Here is an 18,275-nt window from a genome sequence, read left to right as displayed (position 1 = left end):
TGTCTTGTCTTGTCTTGTCTTGTCTTGTCTTGTCTTGTCTTGTCTTGTCTTGTCTTGTCTTGTCTTGTCTTGTCTTGTCTTGTCTTGTCTTGTCTTGTCTTGTCTTGTCTTGTCTTGTCTTGTCTTGTCTTGTCTTGTCTTGTCTTGTTTTATGTTGTCTTGTCTTGTCTTGTTTTGTCATGTAATGTCATGTCGTGTGTTGTTTTGTCTTGTCTTGTCATTTCTTATATTGTCTTGTCTTGTCTTGTCTTGTCATGTCATGTCATGTCGTGTGTTGTGTTGTTTTGTCTTGTCTTGTTTTGTCTTGTCATGTCTAGTCTTGTCTTGTCTTGCCTTGTCTTGTCTTGTCTTGTCTTGTCTTGTGATGTCATGTCGTGTGTTGTGTTGTTTTGTCTTGTCATGTCTTGTCCTGTCCTGTCTTGTCTTGTCTTGTCATGTCTTGTCTTGTCTTGTCTTGTGTTGCCTCGTCTTGTCTTGTCTTGTCTTGTCCTGTCCTGACGTGTGTTGTGTTGTTTTGTCTTGTCTTGCTTTGTCTTGTCATGTCCTATCTTGTCTTGTCATGTCTTGTCTTGTCTTGTCTTGTCTTGTCTTGTCTTGCCTTGTCTTGTCTTGTCTTGTCTTGTCTTGTCTTGTCTTGTCTTGTCTTGTCTTGTCTTGTCTTGTCTTGTCTTGTCTTGTCTTGTCTTGTCTTGTCTTGTCTTGTCTTGTCTTGTCTTGTCTTGTCTTGTCTTGTCTTGTCTTGTCTTGTCTTGTCTTGTCTTGTCTTGTCTTGTCTTGTCTTGTCTTGTCTTGTCTTGTCTTGTCTTGTCTTGTCTTGTCTTGTCTTGTCTTGTCTTGTCTTGTGTTGTCTTGTCTTGTCTTGTCATGTCGTGTGTTGTGTTGTTTTGTCTTGTCTTGTTGTGTATTGTCATGTCTTATATTGTCTTGTCTTGTCTTGTCTTGTCTTGTCTTGTCTTGTCTTGTCTTGTCTTGTCTTGTCTTGTCTTGTCTTGTCTTGTCTTGTTTTGTCTTGTCCTGTCTTGTCTTGTCATGTCATGTCATGTGTTGTGTTGTGTTGTTTTGTCTTGTCTTGTCTTGTTTTATGTTGTCTTGTCTTGTTTTGTCATGTAATGTCATGTCGTGTGTTGTGTTGTTTTGTCTTGTCATGTCTTATATTGTCTTGTCTTGTCTTGTGATGTCATGTCGTGTGTTGTGTTGTTTTGTCTTGTCATATCTTATATTGTCTTGTCTTGTCTTGTGATGTCATGTCGTGTGTTGTGTTGTTTTGTCTTGTCTTGTTTTGTCTTGTCCTGTCTTGTCTTGTCATGTCATGTCATGTGTTGTGTTGTGTTGTTTTGTCTTGTCTTGTCTTGTCTTGTCTTGTCTTGTCCTGTCCTGTCGTGTGTTGTGTTGTTTTGTCTTGTCTTGTCATGTCATGTCATGTCGTGTCTTGTGTTGCTTTGTCTTGTCTTGTCTTGTCATGTCGTGTGTTGTGTTGTTTTGTCTTGTCTTGTTGTGTATTGTCATGTCTTATATTGTCTTGTCTTGTCTTGTCATGTCGTGTGTTGTGTTGTTTTGTCTTGTCTTGTTGTGTATTGTCATGTCTTATATTGTCTTGTCTTGTCTTGTCTTGTCTTGTCATGTCATGTCATGTCGTGTGTTGTGTTGTTTTGTCTTGTCTTGTTTTGTCTTGTCATGTCTTGTCTTGTCTTGTCTTGTCTTGTTTTGTCTTGTCATGTCTTGTCTTGTCTTGTCTTGTCTTGTCTTGTCTTGTCTTGTCTTGTCTTGTCTTGTCTTGTCTTGTCTTGTCTTGTTTTGTCTTGTCATGTCTTGTCTTGTCTTGTCTTGTCTTGTCTTGTCTTGTCTTGTCTTGTCTTGTCTTGTCTTGTCTTGTCTTGTCTTGTCTTGTCTTGTCTTGTCTTGTCTTGTCTTGTCTTGTCTTGTCTTGTCTTGTCTTGTCTTGTCTTGTCTTGTCTTGTCTTGTCTTGTCTTGTCTTGTCTTGTCTTGTGTTGTGTTGTCTTGTCTTGTCATGTAATGTCATGTCGTGTGTTGTGTTGTTTTGTCTTGTCTTGTCTTCTCCTTGTCTTGTCTTGTCATGTCGTGTGTTGTGTTGTTTTGTCTTGTCATGTCTTATATTGTCTTGTCTTGTCTTGTCTTGTCTTGTGATGTCATGTCGTGTGTTGTGTTGTTTTGTCTTGTCATGTCATGTCATGTGTTGTGTTGTGTTGTTTTGTCTTGTCTTGTCTTGTCTTGTCTTGTCTTGTCTTGCCTTATCTTGCCTTGTCTTGTCTTGTCTGGTCTTGTTTTGTCTTGTCTTGTCTTGTCTTGTCTTGTCTTATATTGTCTTGTCTTGTCTTGTCATGTCGTGTGTTGTGTTGTTTTGTCTTGTCTTGTTGTGTATTGTCATGTCTTATATTGTCTTGTCTTGTCTTGTCTTGTCTTGTCATGTCATGTCATGTCGTGTGTTGTGTTGTTTTGTCTTGTCTTGTTTTGTCTTGTCATGTCTTGTCTTGTCTTGTCTTGTCTTGTTTTGTCTTGTCATGTCTTGTCTTGTCTTGTCTTGTCTTGTCTTGTCTTGTCTTGTCTTGTCTTGTCTTGTCTTGTCTTGTCTTGTCTTGTCTTGTCTTGTCTTGTTTTGTCTTGTCATGTCTTGTCTTGTCTTGTCTTGTCTTGTCTTGTCTTGTCTTGTCTTGTCTTGTCTTGTCTTGTCTTGTCTTGTCTTGTCTTGTCTTGTCTTGTCTTGTCTTGTCTTGTCTTGTCTTGTCTTGTCTTGTCTTGTCTTGTCTTGTCTTGTCTTGTCTTGTCTTGTCTTGTGTTGTGTTGTCTTGCCTTGTCTTGTTTTATGTTGTGTTGTCTTGTCTTGTTTTGTCATGTAATGTCATGTCGTGTGTTGTGTTGTTTTGTCTTGTCTTGTCTTCTCCTTGTCTTGTCTTGTCATGTCGTGTGTTGTGTTGTTTTGTCTTGTCATGTCTTATATTGTCTTGTCTTGTCTTGTCTTGTCTTGTGATGTCATGTCGTGTGTTGTGTTGTTTTGTCTTGTCATGTCATGTCATGTGTTGTGTTGTGTTGTTTTGTCTTGTCTTGTCTTGTCTTGTCTTGTCTTGTCTTGTCTTGCCTTATCTTGCCTTGTCTTGTCTTGTCTTGTCTTGTCTTGTCTTGTCTTGTCTTGTCTTGTCTTGTCTTGTCTTGTCTTGTTTTGTCTTGTCTTGTCTTGTCTTGTGTTGTCTTGTCTTGTCTTGTCTTGTCTTGTCTTGTCTTGTCTTGTCTTGTCTTGTCTTGTCTTGTTTTATGTTGTCTTGTCTTGTCTTGTTTTGTCATGTAATGTCATGTCGTGTGTTGTGTTGTTTTGTCTTGTCATTTCTTATATTGTCTTGTCTTGTCTTGTCTTGTCATGTCATGTCATGTCGTGTGTTGTGTTGTTTTGTCTTGTCTTGTTTTGTCTTGTCATGTCTTGTCTTGTCTTGTCTTGTCTTGTCTTGTCTTGTCTTGTCTTGTCTTGTCTTGTCTTGTCTTGTCTTGTCTTGTCTTGTCTTGTCTTGTCTTGTCTTGTCTTGTCTTGTCTTGTCTTGTCTTGTCTTGTCTTGTCTTGTCTTGTCTTGTTGTGTATTGTCATGTCTTATATTGTCTTGTCTTGTCTTGTCTTGTCTTGTCATGTCATGTCATGTCGTGTGTTGTGTTGTTTTGTCTTGTCTTTTTTTGTCTTGTCATGTCTTGTCTTGTCTTGTTTTGTCTTGTCATGTCTTGTCTTGTCTTGTCTTGTCTTGTCATGTCTTGTCTTGTCTTGTCTTGTCTTGTCTTGTCTTGTCTTGTCTTGTCTTGTCTTGTTTTGTCTTGTCTTGTCTTGTTGTGTATTGTCATGTCTTATATTGTCTTGTCTTGTCTTGTCTTGTCTTGTCATGTCTTGTCATGTCGTGTGTTGTGTTGTTTTGTCTTGTCTTGTTGTGTATTGTCATGTCTTATATTGTCTTGTCTTGTCTTGTCTTGTCTTGTCATGTCATGTCATGTCGTGTGTTGTGTTGTTTTGTCTTGTCTTGTTTTGTCTTGTCATGTCATGTCTTGTGTTGCTTTGTCATGTCGTGTCTTGTTTTGCTTTGTCATGTCATGTCATGTCGTGTCTTGTCTTCTCCTCGTCTTGTCCTGTCCTGTCGTGTGTTGTGTTGTTTTGTCTTGTCTTGTCATGTCATGTCATGTCGTGTCTTGTGTTGCTTTGTCATGTCATGTCATGTCGTGTCTTGTGTTGCTTTGTCTTGTCCTGTCCTGTCGTGTGTTGTGTTGTTTTGTCTTGTCTTGTCATGTCATGTCATGTCATGTCGTGTGTTGTGTTGCTTTGTCATGTCATGTCATGTCGTGTCTTGTGTTGCTTTGTCTTGTCCTGTCCTGTCGTGTGTTGTCTTGTCTTGTCTTGTCTTGTCTTGTCATGTCATGTCATGTCGTATGTTGTGTTGTTTTGTCTTGTCTTGTCTTGTCTTGTCTTGTCTTGTCTTGTCTTGTCTTGTCTTGTCTTGTCTTGTCTTGTCTTGTCTTGTCTTGTCTTGTCTTGTCTTGTCTTGTCTTGTCTTGTCTTTTCTTGTCTTGTCTTGTCTTGTCTTGTCTTGTCATGTCATGTCATGTCGTGTCTTGTGTTGCTTTGTCATGTCATGTCATGTCGTGTCTTGTGTTGCTTTGTCTTGTCCTGTCCTGTCGTGTGTTGTGTTGTTTTGTCTTGTCTTGTCATGTCATGTCATGTCATGTCGTGTGTTGCGTTGCTTTGTCATGTCATGTCATGTCGTGTCTTGTGTTGCTTTGTCTTGTCCTGTCCTGTCGTGTGTTGTCTTGTCTTGTCTTGTCTTGTCATGTCATGTCATGTCGTGTGTTGTGTTGTTTTGTCTTGTCTTGTTTTGTCTTGTCATGTCTTGTCTTGTCTTGTCTTGTCTTGTCTTGTCTTGTCTTGTTTTGTCTTGTCTTGTTGTGTATTGTCCTGTCTTATATTGTCTTGTCTTGTCTTGTCTTGTCTTGTCATGTCTTGCCATGTCGTGTGTTGTGTTGTTTTGTCTTGTCTTGTTGTGTATTGTCATGTCTTATATTGTCTTGTCTTGTCTTGTCTTGTCTTGTCTTGTCTTGTCTTGTTTTGTCTTGTCTTGTTGTGTATTGTCATGTCTTATATTGTCTTGTCTTGTCTTGTCTTGTCTTGTCTTGTCTTGTCTTGTCTTGTCTTGTCTTGTCTTGTCTTGTCTTGTCTTTTCTTGTCTTGTCTTGTCTTGTCTTGTCATGTCATGTCATGTCGTGTCTTGTGTTGCTTTGTCATGTCATGTCATGTCGTGTCTTGTGTTGCTTTGTCTTGTCCTGTCCTGTCGTGTGTTGTGTTGTTTTGTCTTGTCTTGTCATGTCATGTCATGTCATGTCATGTCATGTCTTGTCTTGTCTTGTCTTGTCTTGTCTTGTCTTGTCTTGTCTTGTCTTGTCTTGTCTTGTCTTGTCTTGTCTTGTCTTGTCTTGTCTTGTCTTGTCTTGTCTTGTCTTGTCTTGTCTTGTTTTGTCTTGTCTTGTTGTGTATTGTCATGTCTTATATTGTCTTGTCTTGTCTTGTCTTGTCTTGTCATGTCTTGTCATGTCGTGTGTTGTGTTGTTTTGTCTTGTCTTGTTGTGTATTGTCATGTCTTATATTGTCTTGTCTTGTCTTGTCTTGTTTTGTCTTGTCTTATTGTGTATTGTCATGTCTTATATTGTCTTGCTTTGTCTTGTCTTGTCTTGTCTTGTCTTGTCTTGTCTTGTCTTGTCTTTTCTTGTCTTGTCTTGTCTTGTCTTGTCATGTCATGTCATGTCGTGTCTTGTGTTGCTTTGTCATGTCATGTCATGTCGTGTCTTGTGTTGCTTTGTCTTGTCCTGTCCTGTCGTGTGTTGTGTTGTTTTGTCTTGTCTTGTCATGTCATGTCATGTCATGTCGTGTGTTGCGTTGCTTTGTCATGTCATGTCATGTCGTGTCTTGTCATGTCTTGTCTTGTCTTGTCTTGTCTTGTCTTGTCTTGTCTTGTCTTGTCTTGTCTTGTCTTGTCTTGTCTTGTCTTGTCTTGTCTTGTCTTGTCTTGTCTTGTCTTGTCTTGTTGTGTATTGTCATGTCTTGTCTTGTCTTGTCTTGTCTTGTCTTGTTTTGTCTTGTCTTGTTGTGTATTGTCATGTCTTATATTGTCTTGTCTTGTCTTGTCTTGTCTTGTCTTGTCTTGTCTTGTCATGTCATGTCATGTCGTGTGTTGTGTTGTTTTGTCTTGTCTTGTTTTGTCTTGTCTTGTCTTGTCTTGTCATGTCATGTCATGTCGTGTGTTGCGTTGCTTTGTCATGTCATGTCATGTCGTGTCTTGTCTTGTCTTGTCTTGTCTTGTCTTGTCTTGTCTTGTCTTGTCTTGTCTTGTCTTGTCTTGTCTTGTCTTGTCTTGTCTTGTCTTGTCTTGTCTTGTCTTGTCTTGTCTTGTCTTGTCTTGTCTTGTCTTGTCTTGTCTTGTCTTGTCTTGTCTTGTCTTGTCTTGTCTTGTCTTGTCTTGTCTTGTCTTGTCTTGTCTTGTCTTGTCTTGTCTTGTCTTGTCTTGTCTTGTCTTGTCTTGTCTTGTCTTGTCTTGTCTTGTCTTGTTTTGTCTTGTTGTGTATTGTCATGTCTTATATTGTCTTGTCTTGTCTTGTCTTGTCTTGTCATGTCTTGTCATGTCGTGTGTTGTGTTGTTTTGTCTTGTTGTGTATTGTCATGTCTTATATTGTCTTGTCTTGTCTTGTCTTGTCTTGTCTTGTCTTGTCTTGTCTTGTCTTGTCTTGTCTTGTCTTGTCTTGTCTTGTCTTGTCTTGTCTTGTCTTGTCTTGTCTTGTTTTGTCTTGTCTTGTTGTGTATTGTCATGTCTTATATTGTCTTGTCTTGTCTTGTCTTGTCTTGTCTTGTCTTGTCTTGTCTTGTCTTGTCTTGTCTTGTCTTGTCTTGTCTTGTCTTGTCTTGTCTTGTCTTGTCTTGTCTTGTCTTGTCTTGTCTTGTCTTGTCTTGTTTTGTCTTGTCTTGTCGTGTATTGTCATGTCTTATATTGTCTTGTCTTGTCTTGTCTTGTCTTGTCTTGTCTTGTCTTGTCTTTTTCTTGTCTTGTCTTGTCTTGTCTTGTCTTGTCTTGTCTTGTCTTGTCTTGTCTTGTCTTGTCTTGTCTTGTCTTGTCTTGTCTTGTTTTGTCTTGTCTTGTTGTGTATTGTCATGTCTTATATTGTCTTGTCTTGTCTTGTCTTGTCTTGTCATGTCTTGTCATGTCATGTCGTGTCTTGTGTGGCTTTGTCATGTCATGTCATGTCGTGTCTTGTGTTGCTTTGTCTTCTCCTGTCCTGTCGTGTGTTGTGTTGTTTTGTCTTGTCTTGTCATGTCATGTCATGTCATGTCGTGTGTTGTGTTGCTTTGTCATGTCATGTCATGTCGTGTCTTGTGTTGCTTTGTCTTGTCCTGTCCTGTCGTGTGTTGTGTTGTTTTGTCTTGTCTTGTTTTGTCTTGTCATGTCTTGTCTTGTTTTGTCTTGTCTTGTTGTGTATTGTCATGTCTTATATTGTCTTGTCTTGTCTTGTCTTGTCTTGTCTTGTCTTGTCATGTCATGTCATGTCGTGTCTTGTGTTGCTTTGTCATGTCATGTCATGTCGTGTCATGTCGTGTGTTGTGTTGCTTTGTCATGTCATGTCATGTCGTGTCTTGTGTTGCTTTGTCTTGTCCTGTCCTGTCGTGTGTTGTGTTGTTTTGTCTTGTCTTGTCATGTCATGTCATGTCATGTCGTGTGTTGTGTTGCTTTGTCATGTCATGTCATGTCGTGTCTTGTGTTGCTTTGTCTTGTCCTGTCCTGTCGTGTGTTGTCTTGTCTTGTCTTGTCATGTCCTGACGTGTGTTGTCTTGTCTTGTGTTGCCTCGTCTTGTCTTGTCTTGTCTTGTCCTGTCCTGACGTGTGTTGTGTTGTTTTGTCTTGTCTTGCTTTGTCTTGTCATGTCCTATCTTGTCTTGTCATGTCTTGTCTTGTCTTGTCTTGTCTTGTCTTGTCTTGTCTTGTCTTGTCTTGCCTTGTCTTGTCTTGTCTTGCCTTGTCTTGTCTTGTCTTGTCTTGTCTTGTCTTGTCTTGTCTTGTCTTGTCATGTCATGTCATGTCGTGTCTTGTGTTGCTTTGTCATGTCATGTCATGTCGTGTCTTGTGTTGCTTTGTCTTGTCCTGTCCTGTCGTGTGTTGTGTTGTTTTGTCTTGTCTTGTCATGTCATGTCATGTCATGTCGTGTGTTGTGTTGCTTTGTCATGTCATGTCATGTCGTGTCTTGTGTTGTTTTGTCTTGTCATGTCTTGTCCTGTCCTGTCTTGTCTTGTCTTGTCATGTCTTGTCTTGTCTTGTCTTGTCTTGTGTTGCCTCGTCTTGTCTTGTCTTGTCCTGTCCTGACGTGTGTTGTGTTGTTTTGTCTTGTCTTGCTTTGTCTTGTCATGTCCTATCTTGTCTTGTCATGTCTTGTCTTGTCTTGTCTTGTCTTGTCTTGTCTTGTCTTGTCTTGTCTTGCCTTGTCTTGTCTTGTCTTGTCTTGCCTTGTCTTGTCTTGTCTTGTCTTGTCTTGTCTTGTCTTGTCTTGTCTTGTCTTGTCTTGTCTTGTCTTGTCTTGTCTTGTCTTGTCTTGTCATGTCATGTCATGTCGTGTCTTGTGTTGCTTTGTCTTGTCTTGTCATGTCTTGTCTTGTCTTGTCTTGTCTTGTTTTGTCTTGTCATGTCTTGTCTTGTCTTGTCTTGTCTTGTCATGTCATGTCATGTCGTGTCTTGTGTTGCTTTGTCTTGTCTTGTCTTGTCTTGTCATGTCGTGTGTTGTGTTGTTTTGTCTTGTCTTGTTGTGTATTGTCATGTCTTATATTGTCTTGTCTTGTCTTGTCTTGTCATGTCATGTCATGTCGTGTGTTGTGTTGCTTTGTCTTGTCTTGTCTTGTCTTGTCATGTCGTGTGTTGTGTTGTTTTGTCTTGTCTTGTTGTGTATTGTCATGTCTTATATTGTCTTGTCTTGTCTTGTCTTGTCATGTCATGTCATGTCGTGTGTTGTGTTGTTTTGTCTTGTCTTGTTTTGTCTTGTCATGTCTTGTCTTGTCTTGTCTTGTCTTGTTTTGTCTTGTCATGTCTTGTCTTGTCTTGTCTTGTCTTGTCTTGTCTTGTCTTGTCTTGTCTTGTGATGTCATGTCGTGCGTTGTGTTGTTTTGTCTTGTCATGTCCTGTCCTGTCTTGTCTTGTCTTGTCTTGTCATGTCTTGTCTTGTCTTGTCTTGGCTTGTGTTGCCTCGTCTTGTCTTGTCTTGTCTTGTGCTGTCCTGACGTGTGTTGTGTTGTTTTGTCTTGTCTTGCTTTGTCTTGTCATGTCCTATCTTGTCTTGTCATGTCTTGTCTTGTCTTGTCTTGTCTTGTCTTGTCTTGCCTTGTCTTGTCTTGTCTTGTCTTGTCTTGTCTTGTCTTGTCTTGTCTTGTCTTGTCTTGTCTTGTCTTGTCTTGTCTTGTCTTGTCTTGTCTTGTCTTGTCTTGTCTTGTCTTGTGTTGTCTTGTCTTGTCTTGTCATGTCGTGTGTTGTGTTGTTTTGTCTTGTCTTGTTGTGTATTGTCATGTCTTATATTGTCTTGTCTTGTCTTGTCTTGTCTTGTCTTGTCATGTCTTGCCTTGTCTTGTCTTGGCTTGTGTTGCCTCGTCTTGTCTTGTCTTGTCTTGTCTTGTCTTGTCTTGTGATGTCATGTCGTGCGTTGTGTTGTTTTGTCTTGTCATGTCCTGTCCTGTCTTGTCTTGTCTTGTCTTGTCATGTCTTGTCTTGTCTTGTCTTGGCTTGTGTTGCCTCGTCTTGTCTTGTCTTGTCTTGTGCTGTCCTGACGTGTGTTGTGTTGTTTTGTCTTGTCTTGCTTTGTCTTGTCATGTCCTATCTTGTCTTGTCATGTCTTGTCTTGTCTTGTCTTGTCTTGTCTTGTCTTGCCTTGTCTTGTCTTGTCTTGTCTTGTCTTGTCTTGTCTTGTCTTGTCTTGTCTTGTCTTGTCTTGTCTTGTCTTGTCTTGTCTTGTCTTGTCTTGTCTTGTCTTGTCTTGTCTTGTCTTGTCTTGTCTTGTCTTGTCTTGTCTTGTCTTGTCTTGTCTTGTTTTGTCTTGTCATGTCTTGTCCTGTCCTGTCTTGTCTTGTCTTGTCATGTCTTGTCTTGTCTTGTCTTGTCTTGTCCTGTCCTGACGTGTGTTGTGTTGTTTTGTCTTGTCTTGTCATGTCTTGTCTTGTCTTGTCTTGTTTTGTCTTGTCATGTCTTGTCTTGTCTTGTCTTGTCTTGTCTTGTCTTGTCTTGTCTTGTCTTGTCTTGTCTTGTCTTGTCTTGTCTTGTCATGTCATGTCATGTCGTGTCTTGTGTTGCTTTGTCTTGTCTTGTCTTGTCTTGTCATGTCGTGTGTTGTGTTGTTTTGTCTTGTCTTGTTGTGTATTGTCATGTCTTATATTGTCTTGTCTTGTCTTGTCATGTCATGTCATGTCGTGTGTTGTGTTGTTTTGTCTTGTCTTGTTTTGTCTTGTCATGTCTTGTCTTGTCTTGTTTTGTCTTGTCAGGTCTTGTCTTGTCTTGTCTTGTCTTGTCTTGTCTTGTCTTGTCTTGTCTTGTCTTGTCTTGTCTTGTCCTGTCCTGTCGTGTGTTGTGTTGTTTTGTCTTGTCTTGTCATGTCATGTCATGTCGTGTCTTGTGTTGCTTTGTCTTGTCTTGTCATGTCGTGTCTTGTCTTGTCTTGTCTTGTCTTGTCCTGTCCTGTCGTGTGTTGTGTTGTTTTGTCTTGTCTTGTCTTGTCTTGTCATGTCGTGTGTTGTGTTGTTTTGTCTTGTCATGTCTTATATTGTCTTGTCTTGTCATGTCATGTCATGTCGTGTGTTGTGTTGTTTTGTCTTGTCATGTCTTGTCCTGTCCTGTCTTGTCTTGTCTTGTCATGTCTTGTCATGTCTTGTCTTGTCTTGTCTTGTCTTGTCCTGTCCTGACGTGTGTTGTGTTGTTTTGTCTTGTCTTGTCTTGTCTTGTTTTGTCTTGTCATGTCTTGTCTTGTCTTGTCTTGTCTTGTCTTGTCTTGTCTTGTCTTGTCTTGTCTTGTCTTGTCTTGTCTTGTCTTGTCTTGTCTTGTCTTGTCTTGTCTTGTCTTGTCTTGTCTTGTCTTGTCTTGTCTTGTTTTATGTTGTCTTGTCTTGTCTTGTTTTGTCATGTAATGTCATGTCGTGTGTTGTGTTGTTTTGTCTTGTCATTTCTTATATTGTCTTGTCTTGTCTTATCTTGGCTTGTGATGTCATGTCGTGTGTTGTGTTGTTTTGTCTTGTCATGTCTTGTCTTGTCTTGTCCTGTCCTGTCCTGTCTTGTCTTGTCTTGTCATGTCTTGTCTTGTCTTGTCTTGTCTTGTGTTGCCTCGTCTTGTCTTGTCTTGTCTTGTCCTGTCCTGACGTGTATTGTGTTGTTTTGTCTTGTCTTGCTTTGTCTTGTCATGTCCTATCTTGTCTTGTCATGTCTTGTCTTGTCTTGTCTTGTCTTGTCTTGTCTTGCCTTGTCTTGTCTTGTCTTGTCTTGTCTTGTCTTGTCTTGTCTTGTCTTGTCTTGTCTTGTCTTGTCTTGTCTTGTCTTGTCTTGTCTTGTCTTGTCTTGTCTTGTCTTGTCTTGTCTTGTCTTGTCTTGTCTTGTCTTGTCTTGTCTTGTCTTGTCTTGTCTTGTCTTGTCTTGTCTTGTCTTGTCTTGTCTTGTCATGTCATGTCATGTCGTGTCTTGTGTTGCTTTGTCTTGTCTTGTCTTGTCTTGTCATGTCTTGTCTTGTCTTGTCTTGTCTTGTTTTATGTTGTGTTGTCTTGTTTTGTCATGTAATGTCATGTCGTGTCTTGTGTTGCTTTGTCTTGTCTTGTCTTGTCTTGTCATGTCGTGTGTTGTGTTGTTTTGTCTTGTCTTGTTGTGTATTGTCATGTCTTATATTGTCTTGTCTTGTCTTGTCTTGTCTTGTCTTGTCTTGTCTTGTCATGTCATGTCTTGTCATGTCATGTCATGTCGTGTGTTGTGTTGTTTTGTCTTGTCTTGTTTTGTCTTGTCATGTCTTGTCTTGTCTTGTCTTGTCTTGTTTTGTCATGTCTTGTCTTGTCTTGTCTTGTCTTGTCTTGTCTTGTCTTGTCTTGTCTTGTCTTGTCTTGTCTTGTCTTGTCTTGTCTTGTCTTGTCTTGTCTTGTCTTGTCCTGCCCTGACGTGTGTTGTGTTGTTTTGTCTTGTCTTGCTTTGTCTTGTCATGTCCTATCTTGTCTTGTCATGTCTTGTCTTGTCTTGTCTTGTCTTGTCTTGTCTTGTCTTGTCTTGTGATGTCCTGTCGTGTGTTGTGTTGTTTTGTCTTGTCATGTCTTGTCCTGTCCTGTCTTGTCTTGTCTTGTCATGTCTTGTCTTGTCTTGTCTTGTCTTGTGTTGCCTCGTCTTGTCTTGTCTTGTCTTGTGCTGTCCTGACGTCTGTTGTGTTGTTTTTTCTTGTCTTGCTTTGTCTTGTCATGTCCTATCTTGTCTTGTCATGTCTTGTCTTGTCTTGTCTTGTCTTGTCTTGTCTTGCCTTGTCTTGTCTTGTCTTGTCTTGTCTTGTCTTGTCTTGTCTTGTCTTGTCTTGTCTTGTCTTGTCTTGCCTTGCCTTGTCTTGTCTTGTGTTGTCTTGTCTTGTCTTGTCATGTCGTGTGTTGTGTTGTTTTGTCTTGTCTTGTCATGTCTTGTCTTGTCTTGTCTTGTCTTGTCTTGTCTTGTCTTGCCTTGTCTTGTCTTGTCTTGTCTTGTCTTGTCTTGTCTTGTCTTGTCTTGTCTTGTCTTGTCTTGCCTTGCCTTGTCTTGTCTTGTGTTGTCTTGTCTTGTCTTGTCATGTCGTGTGTTGTGTTGTTTTGTCTTGTCTTGTCTTGTCTTGTCTTGTCTTGTCCTGCCCTGACGTGTGTTGTGTTGTTTTGTCTTGTCTTGCTTTGTCTTGTCATGTCCTATCTTGTCTTGTCATGTCTTGTCTTGTCTTGTCTTGTCTTGTCTTGTCTTGTCTTGTCTTGTCTTGTCTTGTCTTGTCTTGTCTTGTCTTGTCTTGTCTTGTCTTGTCTTGTCTTGTCTTGTCTTGTCTTGTCTTGTCTTGTCTTGTCTTGTGATGTCCTGTCGTGTGTTGTGTTGTTTTGTCTTGTCATGTCTTGTCCTGTCCTGTCTTGTCTTGTCTTGTCATGTCTTGTCTTGTCTTGTCTTGTCTTGTGTTGCCTCGTCTTGTCTTGTCTTGTCTTGTGCTGTCCTGACGTCTGTTGTGTTGTTTTGTCTTGTCTTGCTTTGTCTTGTCATGTCCTATCTTGTCTTGTCATGTCTTGTCTTGTCTTGTCTTGTCTTGTCTTGTCTTGCCTTGTCTTGTCTTGTCTTGTCTTGTCTTGTCTTGTCTTGTCTTGTCTTGTCTTGTCTTGTCTTGTCTTGCCTTGTCTTGTCTTGTGTTGTCTTGTCTTGTCTTGTCATGTCGTGTGTTGTGTTGTTTTGTCTTGTCTTGTTGTGTATTGTCATGTCTTATATTGTCTTGTCTTGTCTTGTCTTGTCTTGTCTTGTCTTGTCTTGTCTTGTCTTGTCTTGTCTTGTCTTGTCTTGTCATGTCTTGTCTTGTCTTGTTTTGTCTTGTCTTGTATTGTCTTGTTTTCTCATGTAATGTCATGTCGTGTGTTGTGTTGTTTTGTCTTGTCTTGTGTTGTTTTGTCGTGTTATGTCTTGTCTTGTCTTGTCCTGTCCTGTCGTGTGTTGTGTTGTTTTGTCTTGTCTTGTCATGTCATGTCATGTCGTGTCTTGTGGTGCTTTGTCTTGTCTTGTCTTGTCTTGTCATGTCGTGTGTTGTGTTGTTTTGTCTTGTCTTGTTGTGTATTGTCATGTCTTATATTGTCTTGTCTTGTCTTGTCTTGTCTTGTCTTGTCATGTCATGTCATGTCGTGTGTTGTGTTGTTTTGTCTTGTCTTGTTTTGTCTTGTCATGTCTTGTCTTGTCTTGTCTTGTCTTGTCTTGTCTTGTCTTGTCTTGTCTTGTCTTGTCTTGTCTTGTCTTGTCTTGTCTTGTCTTGTCTTGTCTTGTCTTGTCTTGTCTTGTCTTGTCTTGTCTTGTCTTGTCTTGTCTTGTCTTGTCTTGTCTTGTCTTGTCTTGTCTTGTCTTGTCTTGTCTTGTCTTGTCTTGTCTTGTCTTGTCTTGTCTTGTCTTGTCTTGTCTTGTCTTGTCTTGTCTTGTCTTGTCTTGTCTTGTCTTGTCTTGTCTTGTCTTGTCTTGTCTTGTCTTGTCTTGTCTTGTCTCGTCTTGTCTTGTCTTGTCTTGTCTTGTCTTGTTTTATGTTGTCTTGTCTTGTCTTGTTTTGTCATGTAATGTCATGTCGTGTGTTGTGTTGTTTTGTCTTGTCATTTCTTATATTGTCTTGTCTTGTCTTATCTTGTCTTGTGAAGTCATGTCGTGTGTTGTGTTGTTTTGTCTTGTCATGTCATGTCTTGTCTTGTCTTGTCTTGTCTTGTCTTGTCTTGTCTTGTCTTGTCTTGTCTTGTCTTGTGATGTCATGTCGTGTGTTGTGTTGTTTTGTCTTGTCATGTCTTGTCCTGTCCTGTCTTGTCTTGTCTTGTCATGTCTTGTCTTGTCTTGTCTTGTCTTGTGTTGCCTCGTCTTGTCTTGTCTTGTCTTGTCCTGTCCTGACGTGTGTTGTGTTGTTTTGTCTTGTCTTGCTTTGTCTTGTCATGTCCTATCTTGTCTTGTCATGTCTGGTCTTGTCTTGTCTTGTCTTGTCTTGTCTTGTCTTGTCTTGTCTTGTCTTGTCTTGTCTTGTCTTGTCTTGTCTTGTCTTGTCTTGTCTTGTCTTGTCTTGTCTTGTCTTGTCTTGTCTTGTCTTGTCTTGTCTTGTCTTGTCTTGTCTTGTCTTGTCTTGTCTTGTCTTGTCTTGTCTTGTTTTATGTTGTCTTGTCTTGTCTTGTTTTGTCATGTAATGTCATGTCGTGTGTTGTGTTGTTTTGTCTTGTCATTTCTTATATTGTCTTGTCTTGTCTTATCTTGGCTTGTGATGTCATGTCGTGTGTTGTGTTGTTTTGTCTTGTCATGTCTTGTCTTGTCTTGTCCTGTCCTGTCCTGTCTTGTCTTGTCTTGTCATGTCTTGTCTTGTCTTGTCTTGTCTTGTGTTGCCTCGTCTTGTCTTGTCTTGTCTTGTCCTGTCCTGACGTGTATTGTGTTGTTTTGTCTTGTCTTGCTTTGTCTTGTCATGTCCTATCTTGTCTTGTCATGTCTTGTCTTGTTTTGTCTTGTCTTGTCTTGTCTTGCCTTGTCTTGTCTTGTCTTGTCTTGTCTTGTCTTGTCTTGTCTTGTCTTGTCTTGTCTTGTCTTGTCTTGTCTTGTCTTGTCTTGTCTTGTCTTGTCTTGTCTTGTCTTGTCTTGTCTTGTCTTGTCTTGTCTTGTCTTGTCTTGTCTTGTCTTGTCTTGTCTTGTCTTGTCTTGTCTTGTCTTGTCTTGTCTTGTCTTGTCTTGTCTTGTCTTGTCTTGTCTTGTCTTGTCTTGTCTTGTCTTGTCTTGTCTTGTCTTGTCTTGTCTTGTCTTGTCTTGTCTTGTTTTATGTTGTCTTGTCTTGTCTTGTTTTGTCATGTAATGTCATGTCGTGTGTTGTGTTGTTTTGTCTTGTCATTTCTTATATTGTCTTGTCTTGTCTTATCTTGTCTTGTGAAGTCATGTCGTGTGTTGTGTTGTTTTGTCTTGTCATGTCATGTCTTGTCTTGTCTTGTCTTGTCTTGTCTTGTCTTGTCTTGTCTTGTGATGTCATGTCGTGTGTTGTGTTGTTTTGTCTTGTCATGTCTTGTCCTGTCCTGTCTTGTCTTGTCTTGTCATGTCTTGTCTTGTCTTGTCTTGTGTTGCCTCGTCTTGTCTTGTCTTGTCTTGTCCTGTCCTGACGTGTGTTGTGTTGTTTTGTCTTGTCTTGCTTTGTCTTGTCATGTCCTATCTTGTCTTGTCATGTCTGGTCTTGTCTTGTCTTGTCTTGTCTTGTCTTGTCTTGTCTTGTCTTGTCTTGTCTTGTCTTGTCTTGTCTTGTCTTGTCTTGTCTTGTCTTGTCTTGTCTTGTCTTGTCTTGTCTTGTCTTGTCTTGTCTTGTCTTGTCTTGTCTTGTCTTGTCTTGTTTTATGTTGTCTTGTCTTGTCTTGTTTTGTCATGTAATGTCATGTCGTGTGTTGTGTTGTTTTGTCTTGTCATTTCTTATATTGTCTTGTCTTGTCTTATCTTGGCTTGTGATGTCATGTCGTGTGTTGTGTTGTTTTGTCTTGTCATGTCTTGTCTTGTCTTGTCCTGTCCTGTCCTGTCTTGTCTTGTCTTGTCATGTCTTGTCTTGTCTTGTCTTGTCTTGTGTTGCCTCGTCTTGTCTTGTCTTGTCTTGTCCTGTCCTGACGTGTATTGTGTTGTTTTGTCTTGTCTTGCTTTGTCTTGTCATGTCCTATCTTGTCTTGTCATGTCTTGTCTTGTCTTGTCTTGTCTTGTCTTGTCTTGCCTTGTCTTGTCTTGTCTTGTCTTGTCTTGTCTTGTCTTGTCTTGTCTTGTCTTGTCTTGTCTTGTCTTGTCTTGTCTCGTCCTGTCCTGTCCTGTCTTGTCTTGTCTTGTCATGTCTTGTCTTGTCTTGTCTTGTCTTGTGTTGCCTCGTCTTGTCTTGTCTTGTCTTGTCCTGTCCTGACGTGTATTGTGTTGTTTTGTCTTGTCTTGCTTTGTCTTGTCATGTCCTATCTTGTCTTGTCATGTCTTGTCTTGTCTTGTCTTGTCTTGTCTTGTCTTGTCTTGTCTTGTCTTGTCTTGTCTTGTCTTGTCTTGTCTTGTCTTGTCTTGTCTTGTCTTGTCTTGTCATGTCATGTCATGTCGTGTCTTGTGTTGCTTTGTCTTGTCTTGTCTTTTCTTGTCATGTCTTGTCTTGTCTTGTCTTGTCTTGTCTTGTCTTGTTTTATGTTGTGTTGTCTTGTTTTGTCATGTAATGTCATGTCGTGTCTTGTGTTGCTTTGTCTTGTCTTGTCTTGTCTTGTCATGTCGTGTGTTGTGTTGTTTTGTCTTGTCTTGTTGTGTATTGTCATGTCTTATATTGTCTTGTCTTGTCTTGTCTTGTCTTGTCTTGTCTTGTCTTGTCATGTCATGTCTTGTCATGTCATGTCATGTCGTGTGTTGTGTTGTTTTGTCTTGTCTTGTTTTGTCTTGTCATGTCTTGTCTTGTCTTGTCTTGTCTTGTCTTGTTTTGTCTTGTCATGTCTTGTCTTGTCTTGTCTTGTCTTGTCTTGTCTTGTCTTGTCTTGTCTTGTCTTGTCCTGCCCTGACGTGTGTTGTGTTGTTTTGTCTTGTCTTGCTTTGTCTTGTCATGTCCTATCTTGTCTTGTCATGTCTTGTCTTGTCTTGTCTTGTCTTGTCTTGTCTTGTCTTGTCTTGTCTTGTCTTGTCTTGTCTTGTCTTGTCTTGTCTTGTCTTGTCTTGTCTTGTCTTGTCTTGTCTTGTCTTGTCTTGTCTTGTCTTGTCTTGTCTTGTCTTGTCTTGTCTTATCTTGTCTTGTGATGTCCTGTCGTGTGTTGTGTTGTTTTGTCTTGTCATGTCTTGTCCTGTCCTGTCTTGTCTTGTCTTGTCATGTCTTGTCTTGTCTTGTCTTGTCTTGTGTTGCCTCGTCTTGTCTTGTCTTGTCTTGTGCTGTCCTGACGTCTGTTGTGTTGTTTTGTCTTGTCTTGCTTTGTCTTGTCATGTCCTATCTTGTCTTGTCATGTCTTGTCTTGTCTTGTCTTGTCTTGTCTTGCCTTGTCTTGTCTTGTCTTGTCTTGTCTTGTCTTGTCTTGTCTTGTCTTGTCTTGTCTTGTCTTGTCTTGTCTTGCCTTCTCTTGTCTTGTGTTGTCTTGTCTTGTCTTGTCATGTCGTGTGTTGTGTTGTTTTGTCTTTCTTGTTGTGTATTGTCATGTCTTATATTGTCTTGTCTTGTCTTGTTTTGTCTTGTCTTGTATTGTCTTGTTTTCTCATGTAATGTCATGTCGTGTGTTGTGTTGTTTTGTCTTGTCTTGCGTTGTTTTGTCGTGTTATGTCTTGTCTTGTCTTCTCTTGTCTTGTCCTGTCCTGTCGTGTGTTGTGTTGTTTTGTCTTGTCTTGTCATGTCATGTCATGTCGTGTCTTGTGGTGCTTTGTCTTGTCTTGTCTTGTCTTGTCATGTCGTGTGTTGTGTTGTTTTGTCTTGTCTTGTTGTGTATTGTCATGTCTTATATTGTCTTGTCTTGTCTTGTCTTGTCTTGTCATGTCATGTCATGTCGTGTGTTGTGTTGTTTTGTCTTGTCTTGTTTTGTCTTGTCATG

Source organism: Zeugodacus cucurbitae, chromosome X (genome assembly GCF_028554725.1).
Source record: "Zeugodacus cucurbitae isolate PBARC_wt_2022May chromosome X, idZeuCucr1.2, whole genome shotgun sequence".
Lineage (NCBI taxonomy): Eukaryota > Metazoa > Arthropoda > Insecta > Diptera > Tephritidae > Zeugodacus > Zeugodacus cucurbitae.
The sequence above is the reverse complement of the archived record's forward strand: the minus strand, read 5'-3'. Positions refer to the sequence as shown.